Raw genomic sequence first — 13,666 nt, 5'->3', positions numbered from 1 at the left:
ATCAAGATGTGAAGATTTGTGCTTGAATTTCGGTTGAGCCACATGCTGAGTGTTATCTTGAATGTCCTCAGAAGCATTTTCATTCTGTACTACTGGACTAGTTTCAGCTTCTGAAATAGACTCAGCTTCTGGATTAGGTTCAGCTTCTAGACTTCATTCAGCTTCTGAATTCTTTTCAGTATCAGAAGGTTGATCAGAATCTGATGCATCTTCAGAATCAGTTGTACCTGCATTACTTTCACTTTGCTCTGGAGTTTTACTTCCACGATCTCTATCATTAAATTTAACGTGCATAGATTCTTCAACACAATGTGTTTCTGAATTATACACTCTGTACGCCTTTGACCTTTTAGAGTAACCTAAAAAGATTCCTCTTTGAGCCTTGACATCAAATTTCTTCAGATAGTCTTTAGTGTTTAAAATGTAACAAGTACATCCAAACTGATGAAAGTAAGAGATATTGGGTCTTCTTCCTTTAAAGAGTTCATATGCAGTTTTCTCCGACATAGGTCTGATATAGATCCTATTTTGAATATAACATGAAGTATTAACTGCTTCTGCCCAGAAATGTTTAGCTAAATTGTTTTCATGGATCATGGTTCTGGCCATTTCTTGTAAAGTTCTGTTTTTTCTCTCTACAACCCCATTTTGTTGTGGAGTTCTAGGAGAAGAAAACTCATGGAGAATCCCATGTTTTTCACAAAAAGATTCAAATGGCTCATTTTCAAATTCTCCACCATGATCACTTCTGACTTTCAAAATTTTCAATTCTTTTTCAGATTGTATTTGAGTGCAGAAGCTGCTAAACACTTCACATGCATAATCTTTACTTTTAATGAATTTTACCCAAGTCCATCTGCTGTAATCATCAACAATGACTAATCCATATTTACTTCCATATAAGGATGCAGTGTTAACTGGTCCAAAAAGATCAATATGGAGTAATTCTAAGGGTCTGGAGGTTGATACAATGTCTTTGGATTTGAAAGTACTTTTCACAATTTTCCCTTTCTGACATGCACCACAAAGTGCATCTGAATGATAATCAATGTTAGGCAATCCTTTGACAAGTTGTAACTTGCTAATTTTAGAAATTAATCTCCAATTAGCATGTCCCAACCTTCTATGCCATACCCACTTTTTATCATTCATTGACAGAAGGCAAACTACCTTCTGATCAGCCAGATCAGAGAAATTAATCTGATAGACATTCTCAACTCTCTTTCCCTTAAATGTAATGGATTTGTCATCCTTGTTGACTAGTGTGCAGTTGGTCTTACTGAACATGACATCATACCCATTGTCACAAAATTGACTAATGCTCAATAGGTTATGCTTCAGACCATCTACAAGCCACACATTATTTATTGAAATGGAGGAATTACCAATAGTACCTGTACCAATGATTTTTCCAGTTTGGTTGCCACCAAACTTCACTTCTCCTCCATCTTTCATGGTAAGGGTAAGGAACAAAGCTTTCTCTCCAGTCATGTGCCTTGAACACCCGCTGTCTAGGTACCATGACCTTTGTTTCTCTCTTGCCCTTAGGCACACCTGCAGTTTTAACCAATTCAGATTTAGGTACCCATATCTTCATGGGTCCTTTTGGGTTAGTTCTGGAGGTTTTACTTTTCCTCCCTTGTACCTTGGGGTGAGTGCTGAGTAGCTTCTGATCATTCAATACTTTAGGTTTAACACCTTTGGGTATTGTTTTCTCAGAAGCAGTAACTGCTTTGTTCTTCTGATCCTTTGGCTTTAGGATTTTAGATTCTGGTTTAATCAGACTCTAAGGGACAGGTTCTGATCTTTTCAGAATTTTAATCTTTGGAGTCTTAGGATCAGATTTTGTCATAACCTTAGACTTAAGGTTTTCTGGCTTTGATGTAATCTTAGCCTTAGAACCAGAAGTTTCAGGTTCTGACTGAACAGTAGTTACAGCATCAGTACCTTCAGGCACAAAGATGGATTTCAATCCATCCTTGATACAATCATAGTAGCTCTTGAGACTATACTCTTTGGATTTCTCCTCAGAATATCCAATCCCTTTGCCATTGTTTTTGTATGTGTTGTAGATCATAGAAGCTACTTTGCTTCTGTCTATGCCAGCCATAATAAAATCATCCAAGGCAATTTCATGTTTATTGCCAGAACCTTTATCACATTTTTCTTGTAGCTTCTGACAAAGAATCTTGAATCTGTCTTCATATGTTGTTGATATGAAGTTAACCCCTTTAAGTTCTTCTTCAGAAGCTTTTAGTTTCAATAGAGTTGTTTCTTATTGTTTCATTAAATCAACATATTTTTCTTTTAAATCAGACAACTCATTGGTTCTGTGTTCAAATAGTGATAAGAGTTCTTTTAGAGAATCAACAAGTTCTTGTCTGGGAATCTTGGAATATACCTCATTTTCATCTTCTGAATCTGATTCAGCTTCTGATACTGCTTCTGATGATACTGTTGCCACTAACCCCATGGCTGCTTTTGCATCATCATCTACTTCTTCTTTATCAGAACCAGATTCACTGTCCAGATCTTCCAGGTCGCCATCAAGCTCTTTTTGATATGCTTTCTGAATTTGCTAGAGCTGAAGCTTGGTTTCTTGGGTCTGCTTTTAGACTTCTCCTTCTGAAGATCAGGGCAATCAGCAATGAAATGACCAGGCTTCTTACAGTTGAAGCACCCCTTCTGATCTTCTTTCCTGGAGTTCTTATAGCCACCCCTCTTGCTCAAAAACTTCTTCTGCTTCCTTGCCAGATACTCAAGCTTGTTAGACAGCATAGCCATCTTCACAGAATGATCTTCATCAGAATCTCCATCAGGTGATTCTTCTTCAGATTCACTGGCCTTGTAAGCTTTGGAAGATTTGGAAGACTTTCCTTTAGCTGTGTTATACCCTGATTTTGGACCTAAAAATACTCGTTCAAATTTCTCTTCTAACACTGATATTTGTCAATTCTCTGTTATTTTACTCTGAACCCTTACTCTCTTTTCAAGCGTATTTCACTGCCTCTGTCTGTCTTTTCTTGCATTACAAGTCGTTTAAACTCTCTCAGAAACATCGCATTACCTTTTCTTGCATTTTATTTCAAAAATCATACAAAAGGGTATTTTGGTCATTTCCTGCAGTGGAACCCATTTTAGTCCCTGTGTTTGCCTCTGAGTCTTTTCAATTTGTCTGTACAAATCATTGTTGAGTCTTTGTTTAAAAAAATCATTTCAAAAATTGCATCTGAGTTAGTTTGGGTCAGTTTAGTCCCCAGGGGCATTTTGGTCTTTTCCCATCAAAATTTTGACAGGGAGGTATTTTAAAATACCTCATGTCAGTAACTGGTTCATTTTAGTCCTTTTGTTGATTTTATTTTTTGTTTCACTTTACGTTTTTTTCAAATTACCAATTTTAATCCAATTTTATTTTAATTTGCATTTTAGTCCAAAACTTTTTAAAATTACGTTTTTAGGTCCTTTTTTATTGCAGTCCAGTCCTCCGTTTCTCTTATTTTTGCAGGAAAGTCCTTAAGTCCAAAAACAGGTGGCATTCCCCCATTGGTCCAGGAATACACATGGTAGCCTATAAATAGCATTAATCTGCACAGATCCACAGAATAATTGACACATCACCACAAACAAATCAAAATTTTCTCTCTCCATTCAGTTACAGATCAAAAACAGAAAATCACAGAAAATCACCAAGAACATTCATAGAACCCTAACTTTTCCAAAATTGAATTCATCACCGGAGAGAGGAACTTCAGCACCGATCCCAGAGGTGGAGAAAAGAGAAGAAGAAATCAAGCCAAACCGGAATCGCGAAGTACGTAAAGAATCCGTAGAGCCAGACCGCGAAATAGAAGCGAAGAGGTAACCTTCTTCGCTTTCCTTTCCTTTTTTCTTCATTTTTGAAAAGTTTTTCTTCAAGATTCAAACTCAGATCTACTCCGATTGGAACCTTTTTTGAAAAATCTAAGCTCGGATTCGAGAAGTAGAAGGAAAAGGATGTTTAAAAGTGTAAAAAAATTTTGAATCGGAGCAAAATTTTTTTTTCCGGTGGCCGGCCACCGCGCCGGAAAACTGAACATCACCGGAGAAGATGACCGGATTTTTTAGAGAGAAGTGAGAGCTTCTCTCACTAGAATGAGAGAAGAGAGAGAAAGGAAAGGAAGAAATGAAAAAAAACCGGTCCTTAAGCCTTTATATAAACAACTGAACCGGTCCGATTTATTTCTGGTTCTCTCCTTTCATTCTCAACCCTTAGATCTAGGTTTTGGATTCCTGGATCAATCCAACGCTCCCTGTGAATCCGGATCCTTTGGTTTTGGTTTGGGCCTATCTTTTCGTTTTTTTTTGTTTTCTTGCTATGCGCACCTCCTGTTTTTGCTATGTGAACCTCCTGTTTGCTCTTATTTTCTCATAAAAATTCCTAAAATTTCTATGTGTTTTTTTGATATGTTTCTGATACTTTTGTGATGCTTTTTACATGTTAAAAAAATGATAAAAATATAGGTGTTATTTTCTTGATTAATTTGTTCTTTTTGGACTAATTTTGTGAATTTCTTGCCATATTTTTCTTCATAAATTTTGGCACATGTTATGTACAATTAGTATGCAATTTTATGATAAATGTGATGTTGATTTTATGATTGTGCTACTGTTTTGGTATGATTTGTGTGTTTCTTGCATTTTAAGCAACTTTTCTTCTCATTATGTCGTGGTTATTCTCATCATTTCTTTACCATTTCATTTCATATTCAATTGATTGCTTTTTCCTATCACTCATGTTATATTTTTCATCTTGTTTTGCTAACATTGTTGACTCATGTTTCACTCATCTCATAGCATCTTACCACATCATTCTCATTTCTATTAGATTAGGTTTTATTTCTTGCAATTTTTCCTTTTTTCTATTTCCAATGGTTATGTAATATTTTAGGCTAGTTTAAATTCATCTTTTAAATCCTTGCAAGACCATAGCATGTATTTAGGACTTGATTTAAAGGACTATGGACACTATAAGTGATGTACACTGACACAAGCACCGACGCATGCACACACCCCACATGGATATTCTAGATGCATGATTAGGGAATGTATGTTTAGATGTATGCTTAGGTTTTATAACGCTTAGACAAAAATCATTTTCCCAAAAAATGTGAATAACCTCACTTGAAAACCTTTTTTCCAAAATAGGAGCCAAAACTCCTCATTTTCCTTTTATTTTCTTAAGTAAAAATCTTAATGAATTTTAATCATACTTAGACTTTATTTTGCAAAATAACTAATTCCACCTCACATTTTCCAAATCTCATGCCTTTGAGGCCTCTCATCTCCATTCTTCAAAATTCCTCTTTTTCTTTTCAAACTTAAAATCAACCAATAAAAACAAAAACAATTTTTGAGAATGAACTACGTTTGGTTTTGATCCCTTAAAAGGGTACGTAGGTAATGAGTTAAGACTCCTCCAAGCCAAGTAAAATAAAATCTCAATCATCTTCTCTCCCTTCATTCTTCACTCAAATAAAATTTCTTTTTTCAATAAGTAGGCAATAAAAATAAAGCGTAGAAAGAAACTTAGGAGAACGGTTCTTATGGAATACCATAATCGTTCCGGGTGCCTAACACCTTCCCGTAGCGAAAACGACCCCCGAACTTAGACTCTAAGGGTTTTTTCTCAATTTTGCCCTTCCCAAGAAAAAATAGAGAATATCAAAGATTGAAAGGTTCAAGCCTAATTAATGACTTGACACCCGAAAATCGTGATAACAAGATGGTAGAGCAATAGATTTACTCTTCTTAGAGGACTCATGCTCATTCAGACTCATTTCATGTACCTTGAGGGAACTGACAAGATCTTCAACACTCAAAGTGTTTAGATCCTTAGCTTCCTCAATAGCAGTTACTTTGGGTCTCCATCTCGAAGGCAAGCTTCTCAGAATCTTGCTAACATGATCAGAAGTAACATAGCTCTTCTTCAGTATTTGCAGTTCAGATACTAAAGTTTGAAATCTTAAGTACATCTCCTCTATACTCTCATCATCCTTCATCTTGAACAGCTCATACTGATGAACTAGCATTAGAGCCTTTGCTTCTCTAACCTTCTTGCTTCCTTCGTAGTTGGCACAAAGTGATGCAAACATTGCCTTAGCAGTGGATTTATCACTCATCTTCATGTATTCAGTACGAGTAGAGCTGTCAAAACAGGCGGCCCGGCCCTAAACGGGCCGGCCCTAGCGGGCTTCGGGCTTTAGCGGGCCGGGCCAAAAAGCCCGGTTGACAAAACGGGCTTGAAATATACTACCCGAGCCCGGCCCTACACGGGCTGCGGGCTAAACGGGCCCCGCCGTATTAAAAATTATATATTTTTTTATTTTAAAAAAGTACTATAAAACATTGCTATAATTTTTTTATAAATAATATTTTTAATATGTTTAAATAATGTCTAGCACAAAAGTAAATTGTAAACATTTTCGTACAAACATTGTAAACTAAAACGACGAGGAAAATGATTTTAAATAAATTAGATATGTTATGGTTATAGATATTTATATATTCGATCTTTAAAACTATAAATAACGAAATGAATAAATATAATTTTATATTACATTTATATTTGTGTTAATTCATTGAATTTTCACTTTTGATTTTTACTTTGATAATCAACTAAGTAAATAATTATTTGAAAAATATATATAATTTATAGAATTTTTTTTGTTATGCGGGCTAACGGGCTACCCGCGGCCCATTCGGGCTAGCCCTAACGGGTACCGGGCTTTTAAGGGCCGGGCTAAAAAGCCCTATTAAAATTCGGGCTCAATATTTTAGGCCCAAGCCCTATATTTATTCGAGCTAAACGGACCGGCCCGTTTTGACAGCTCTAAGTACGAGGGATAGAAGCAACAATGATCCCTCTGATCTTGTGATGCTTTTTGTAAAGCTTCTTCTGAGCAGGAGTGTGTATCTTTCTGTCAATAGCAGCTCCTTCTTCATCCAAATCCAAATCATAAACTCCATCTTCAAGAATATCCCATAGTTCTTCATCCAATCCCATGATATAGCTGTACATATTGGTTTTCCACCATGAAAACTCTTCTGGATCTCCATTGAACTTTGGAGCTTTTCCAGAATCTGATTTCCTTTCAGCAGTATCATAGTCATGTTTGACACTATTGTACTTTATAGATGTAGTTGATTCCTCTCCATCAGACATGTTTTTCTTGGATCTTGATCTGTCACACGGTTAAGTGCTATGATAACAGAGCAAGCTCTGATACCAATTGAAGGTGAGAAAAACACAAGAAGGGGGGTTGAATTGTGTTTTCTTTTTCTCTCAAAAATACTTCTTCTGATAATACTTCAGAAGCAGTTTGGGAATGCTTCTGATGTAATGACCAGAATCAGATATGCAGCGGAAAAGATCAAAGCAGAGAAAAGAAGAATAAGGCACAAGCAGTTATCCTGGTTCCTTCCACAAAACGGAAGTAGTCCAGTCCCCCTTGCACTTCCAAGGAGATTTCACTATAATCACTAAGATTACAAATGCTCAATACTCTATAAGTATGAGACTTCTCAAAATGCTCAAGCACGCAGGGAAGAGTCTTCCAATGCTCAAGAACTAAGTAAGAGTCTTCTAATGTTCAAGCACGCAGGCAAGAGTCTTCTGATCAAACAAAAAATACAGGAAAATATGTTTGACTTGAACACTTGATATACAATCACTGGTGTTCACAATACAATGCAATAAAGACTAGACTAGTGAATTTCTAAGATGTATCAAATCAGTGCAGAATTTCAGTGTGCTTTGTAGAATCAAATTGACAGATTTTTGGCGCTTTTTAACTTATATATCTCTATCTACAATCTTCAAGTCTTCACTCCTTTATATAGAGGCGTGAAAGAGACGTTGAGATGATTAGCACGTTTAAAGAGTCGTTGAGTTCCTTTGATCATCCACCAGTAATCCTTTGCCTGATTTGGGTGTAGTCCTTTGAAGAATTAGCTTCAAATTCATTCCCATCTTGAAGGAACAATTCTGCAGGCATAGTTGTTGTCTTGTCTTGTAGCGTGGACAAAACAGAGTAGTGGAGGTAGTGGTTGTACACTTGTACTTTGTCAACTCTGTTAACGAAGGACAAGTACTCAATGCTTTCCAAATGACCGTTGATACCTCCCTTTCAATTCTTCGTTCTTCTTAGACGAGGTTGAAATGAGAAACGGCTACTTTGAAACTTCAGTTTAAATTTACTGATTAAATGTAACTTCTAGTGATGATTTTGCTTCTGATGAAAACCTTGCTTCTGATGGGCTTCTACTTCTGATGGGCTTCTGCTTCTGATGACGTCATCACTTCAGAGGCACTTCAGCTTCAGAAGCACTTTAGCTTCAGACGCAGTTTTCTTCAGATGCTTTGGATTCCTTTGCTCTCCATTGTTCTTCCAAGACCTATTGAAATTACTTGACTTACCTTTGGTCCTGTACACTTGAACAATTATTAGAAATAACCAATTGACAATTTTTAATACCTTGTTATCATCAAAATTCATTAAGGTTTATTGTGAAACACATTTTGTTCCAACATAACCATGCAAAGAAAGACTACTTTATACTTGACACGCCAAAATGATTAAATAAAATATACATAATGTAATTAAATAAAATAACTTATTTGATAAGTAATAAATCAAGAAAATAATACCTACATAAAATATATAAAATTTTGGGGTGTTACAGGTACCGTCACCAACAACATCTAGACCGTCACCCCATGATGCCAATTGTACATCATATGTAAGAGTACACCTCCTCTTACAATTCATCATATGTAAGAGTACACCTCCTTTTACATTTCTCATATGACTCAATATGACTATGATGCATGGACATACAAGCAAAGACTCAATAATACAAAATCATACATTCACCAACAACAATGTAAAAGTACACATCCATTTACATTGATCAACTTCAACAACAATTGCAATATCAAGTAATTACGTCCACATAATCAATCAAGTCAAAATTCAACTAGGAGTCATCACCACACCATCACTTAACATATACGCATTCACCGATAATATCACAATCAATTAACATATATGTATTCACCAACAATATCACAACCAATCAACATATATGTATTCACCAACAATATTCTCATCAATTAACATATATGCAATATTCAACATCAACTATATCATATAGTTCAACAACTCCATATACTTTCTCACAATCCAAGTAAAGGAGAAAATACAACACACCATGATAAACATCGTATTCAACACTTAGAGAGCATTCATATATCTATCCACAAAAGATTTGCCAAGTATTTGATCTTAAAGATTATTTTCGACAAAGTTCGTCTCTCATATTACAACTTTAAAATAATTGAGACAACTGAACCAAAATCAAGTAAATAAACTCTAGGGCCTCGACTATGTATACACTTAGATCACATATGAGTGTGGTTGAGTATACATGTGCGTTTCACCGGCCGACCAAGACAAAATCGTCAAAATCAAAAAGCTGTGACAAGTTCGTATCACTTCCTCCATATTGCAAAACCAATTCATTTTCAAAACAAAACCAAGAAGATTCATCAAGACATAGGTTAAATACTCTTAAACCTCTTAATTAAACTCCTAGTACTTCTAGTTTCGAGGTTTGGAAATATTCGATAAGTTTTGCATTGACTTAGAAACGGTTATGCTGAATTTTCATAAAAATTTACCAAGACTTGCTTGGGGTAATTCCATCATATCTCAAAATCCAAAAATCATTTTTAAGTCAAACCAAAGCCATTGGAAAGCTAACAAAATTAATTAAAACTTTCATTTTTATACCAAAACCCAGTTCAGAGCGGAAAGGGCGAAATATGAAGGATCTGTTTCACAAAAATCATGTCACGATTTTAGAAATCGCGGCGCGTTTTTTTGTCCAGAACTACTGAACATTTTCCCATCTATCATAATCTACAGATATTTCAAGTTACAACCATCCCAAGAATCATTTTCCAAAACTTCACATAATCACTTATTGGCGAAAACGCTTAAACATCGACATTTCACACGAAAAACTGTTTTCTCCCAAACGACTCAACTAACACAACCACAACATGGAAACAGAAATTCTTCTAGGTTCAATTCATCCAACAACATAAAAAATTCAGTCAACAACCTCATGTAACAAAATTCATTTTGGTCCTTCACATGAACCACTTAACTCAACTTCACCAATTGAAACTACAACTTCACAAAATGGAATACCTAAGGTATAAATCAACAACAACAACATATCTAATTCAACAACAACTTCATTTAAATATGAATTCATCACGATCGACAACAACAACACTAATTTATGCCAATTTGAGCAAAATCAACAAAGTATACATATAAACATATATTGAGCATGTAATTTCATCATCAACAACTTGATTATCAACAAATTCATATACCCAAACATCACATCAAAGCATAAGCACGAATTTCATCAATTAAATTCAAAATAATCACTTATTTCAATTAAGCACTTATGCAAAGAATTAGGGTAGAAACTACAACTAAGAGATTGTGATTGAATCTAACCCCCTTACCTCAATAAGCAATAATCCTATAAAAGCTTCAATTTAGCTCCTAGAATCTCTATCACCTCTAATTGGTTCTTCAAGCTTTCTCCCTTCTAACCCTTTTGCTCATTCTCTTGAACTTTCTCTCTCTACCTCTCTCAAATTCTTATGAAATGAAATGAAAACCTATTTTTCTCTAAAGACTATAACTTATATAGGCTCCTCTCAATTGGGCTCAACCCTTAAAGCCTTAATGGGCTTAACCCATTTACTAAACCATTCACAAAATGTTTCTACTCACTTAACGGCGAAATAATAATAATGATCACTCACCAGCTCACAACTAATTACTACACTATTCCTTCAAAAAAAAACTAATTACTACACTCGTAACTTAGTAAACTAATGGTTCTCACTTGAAACATTAAAAATAATCCTCACCATGAAATTACTAAATTACCCTTACTTACAAAATGACCAAAATACCCCTTTTTTGCTCTAAACCCATTAAAATGCACCCAATGATAATTAATCACACACAAGCACATATAAACACATATTAAAACAATTAAAAATAAATCTAGCGAAAATCGGGTTGTTGCTGAAAAACTCAAAAAGTATTACACTTAGATGACAAACAAACTCAAAAGTGATATTTTGGGTGGGAATGTGAAAGGTTGTGAAAATGGGATTTTCATATGAACTTAAGTGGTGCTTGGATTAATGTTAATGATCCGGAGGCGACTTAACTTCATGATTACATTGTCGATTAAGATTGTTTGAAGGTTTTCAACTTGTCTATGTCATTTTGTCTGGGGTTTTGTTAATGTTCGTCGGTGACCACTTGATATGGTTTTAGTCGGGAATGTTCTTGAACCAATTGTCTTGAGAATTGTGGTGGCTATGTTTATATAACTATATGTGATAGTTGATATTGAATGATTGTATGGGATATGATGTTTATAATGAGATATGGATGCTATCTTACTCAACCTATGTTTATTCTACAGCCTGAACTTCAATTCTTATGTTAATTCATTGAATTACCTACTCTTTAACAATCACTTCCAAACCAAAACCTAATTTCTCTAATCATCAAAATTACAACCTACATCATGTTAAATCCAGTTTTCATAATTAAAATACTTAGAATTAGAGAAAGTTAGTCCCACCCTTACCTTAGTATTGATGATCGGCGGTCTCTCTCCCTCTTGGTTCTCCTCTTCTCTTGTTTTCTCCCTTTTCTCCCAAAACTGGTTGTACGTGAAAAGTAATTCTAAACCTAGTTTCTCCTATTTATCTCTTCCCATCTATTTTATCTTATTTCCACTTAATCCACTAAACTCTCTAAATTCTCAAAACAGCCCCACAATCTTAATCTTATTTCTATTTTCAAGACTTATTATATTAAATAATAAAATAACACTACTTAATAAAATAACGACACACCACATAATCATTTAAATCACATAAATATAAAATAAGTCACTTAATAAATCACATAATCATATAAATATATTCTAAACCTATGAAAACAATCAAATAAATCAAATAATTCAAAGAGGGCGTTACAACTCTACCCCCCTTAAAAGAATTTCGTCCTCGAAATTCAAAGCACACAAGAAAATGAATTCAATTATTGCTTAAATATCTTAAACTATATATAGCCAAATAGAAACATCTAACAAAACATACAAACCACATTATAGTTAATCAATCAAACATGATCACATAATAAACATAGCCATTAATCAGGAAACAAAACGAAAATCAAGACAATATAAGTCAGTATTACAACTGTTACTCAACAAGACACGACTCAACTACTTGGCCGGACGGACCAACCTGCTCTGATACCAATTGTAACACCCCGTTTTCCCAATATAAAAATATCATTTAATTAATCAGAGTAATTCACATAAACGGAATGTCACACTTCTTTTCTTAAAATTATAAATGGAATAATTAACTAATTATCCTTCAAAATTTAACAACTTAATAATTAATACTTCGCAGCGGAATTTATTCAAACATCTAAAACAGTCTTATTCTTGGGCACGAAGGCCTCATCATTAATAACTCATACAAATCCAATCAACATCTTATTTATGAAAATTCATTAAGCAATACGTAAGGAATAGAAAAGCATGCAACAAAGTTCCCATCCCGTTACGTATCAGAGCACCTAAAGACACACGTGGAAGATAATCCACTCACGAAAGCAATCTAACAACAACTTATTCTCGATCACCTGCAAGTTACTCATACGAAGAGCAACATTTCCAAGTAGAAGGGGTGAGATTTCACATTCAAAAATAGTAAGCATCTAATTCATCAAAAGCATTTAACAAATTAAACTTCATCAATTAATAACATTAAATCTTCTTGTAATATTTCATTAATAACTCAGTCAACTTCTAAGCATTATTAACTTCATATTCATCGCATTATATACATCAAACAACACAACATAATCTACATCTCATAATAATATACACAACACAACATAATCGTCATCTCATAATAATATAAGCAACACAACATATTCATCATCTTATAATAATATAAACAACAACATAATCATTAACATTCCATGGTTTGTCATCAACAACAACTTCAACGATTCGAGGACGACAACGTCAACCTGTCAATACAACTACGTGAGAGTGCACCACCTCTTATGAAACAACGACTTCAGAGTACACCACCTCTTATAAAACAACGACGTAAGAGTACACCACCTCTTATGAAACAACGACGTAAGAGTGCACCACATCTTATAAAACAACAGCGTAAGAGTACACCACCTCTTATGAAGCAACGACGTAAGAGTCCACCACCTCTTATAAAACAACAACGTAAACAGTCACCAACAACAGCTTCAACTACGGCTTCAACAACTTAGACAACATCAACAACTTAAGACTCCAATACTTTGGAACGACAACTTATAACTTAGACAACTTAAACCAACATCTCCAACTTGATCAATATTCAACAGCAAAAGAAACAGCACAAGCAATTCACAACATAACAATATTAATGAAAAGCATAAACAACTTAAACATCATACATTTTCCACATAAGGCATATAATTATTTCACATAACCA

The sequence above is a fragment of the Medicago truncatula genome, chromosome 4, assembly GCF_003473485.1.
Source record: "Medicago truncatula cultivar Jemalong A17 chromosome 4, MtrunA17r5.0-ANR, whole genome shotgun sequence".
Taxonomy (NCBI): Eukaryota; Viridiplantae; Streptophyta; class Magnoliopsida; order Fabales; family Fabaceae; genus Medicago; species Medicago truncatula.
This window is presented reverse-complemented; position numbering follows the sequence as displayed.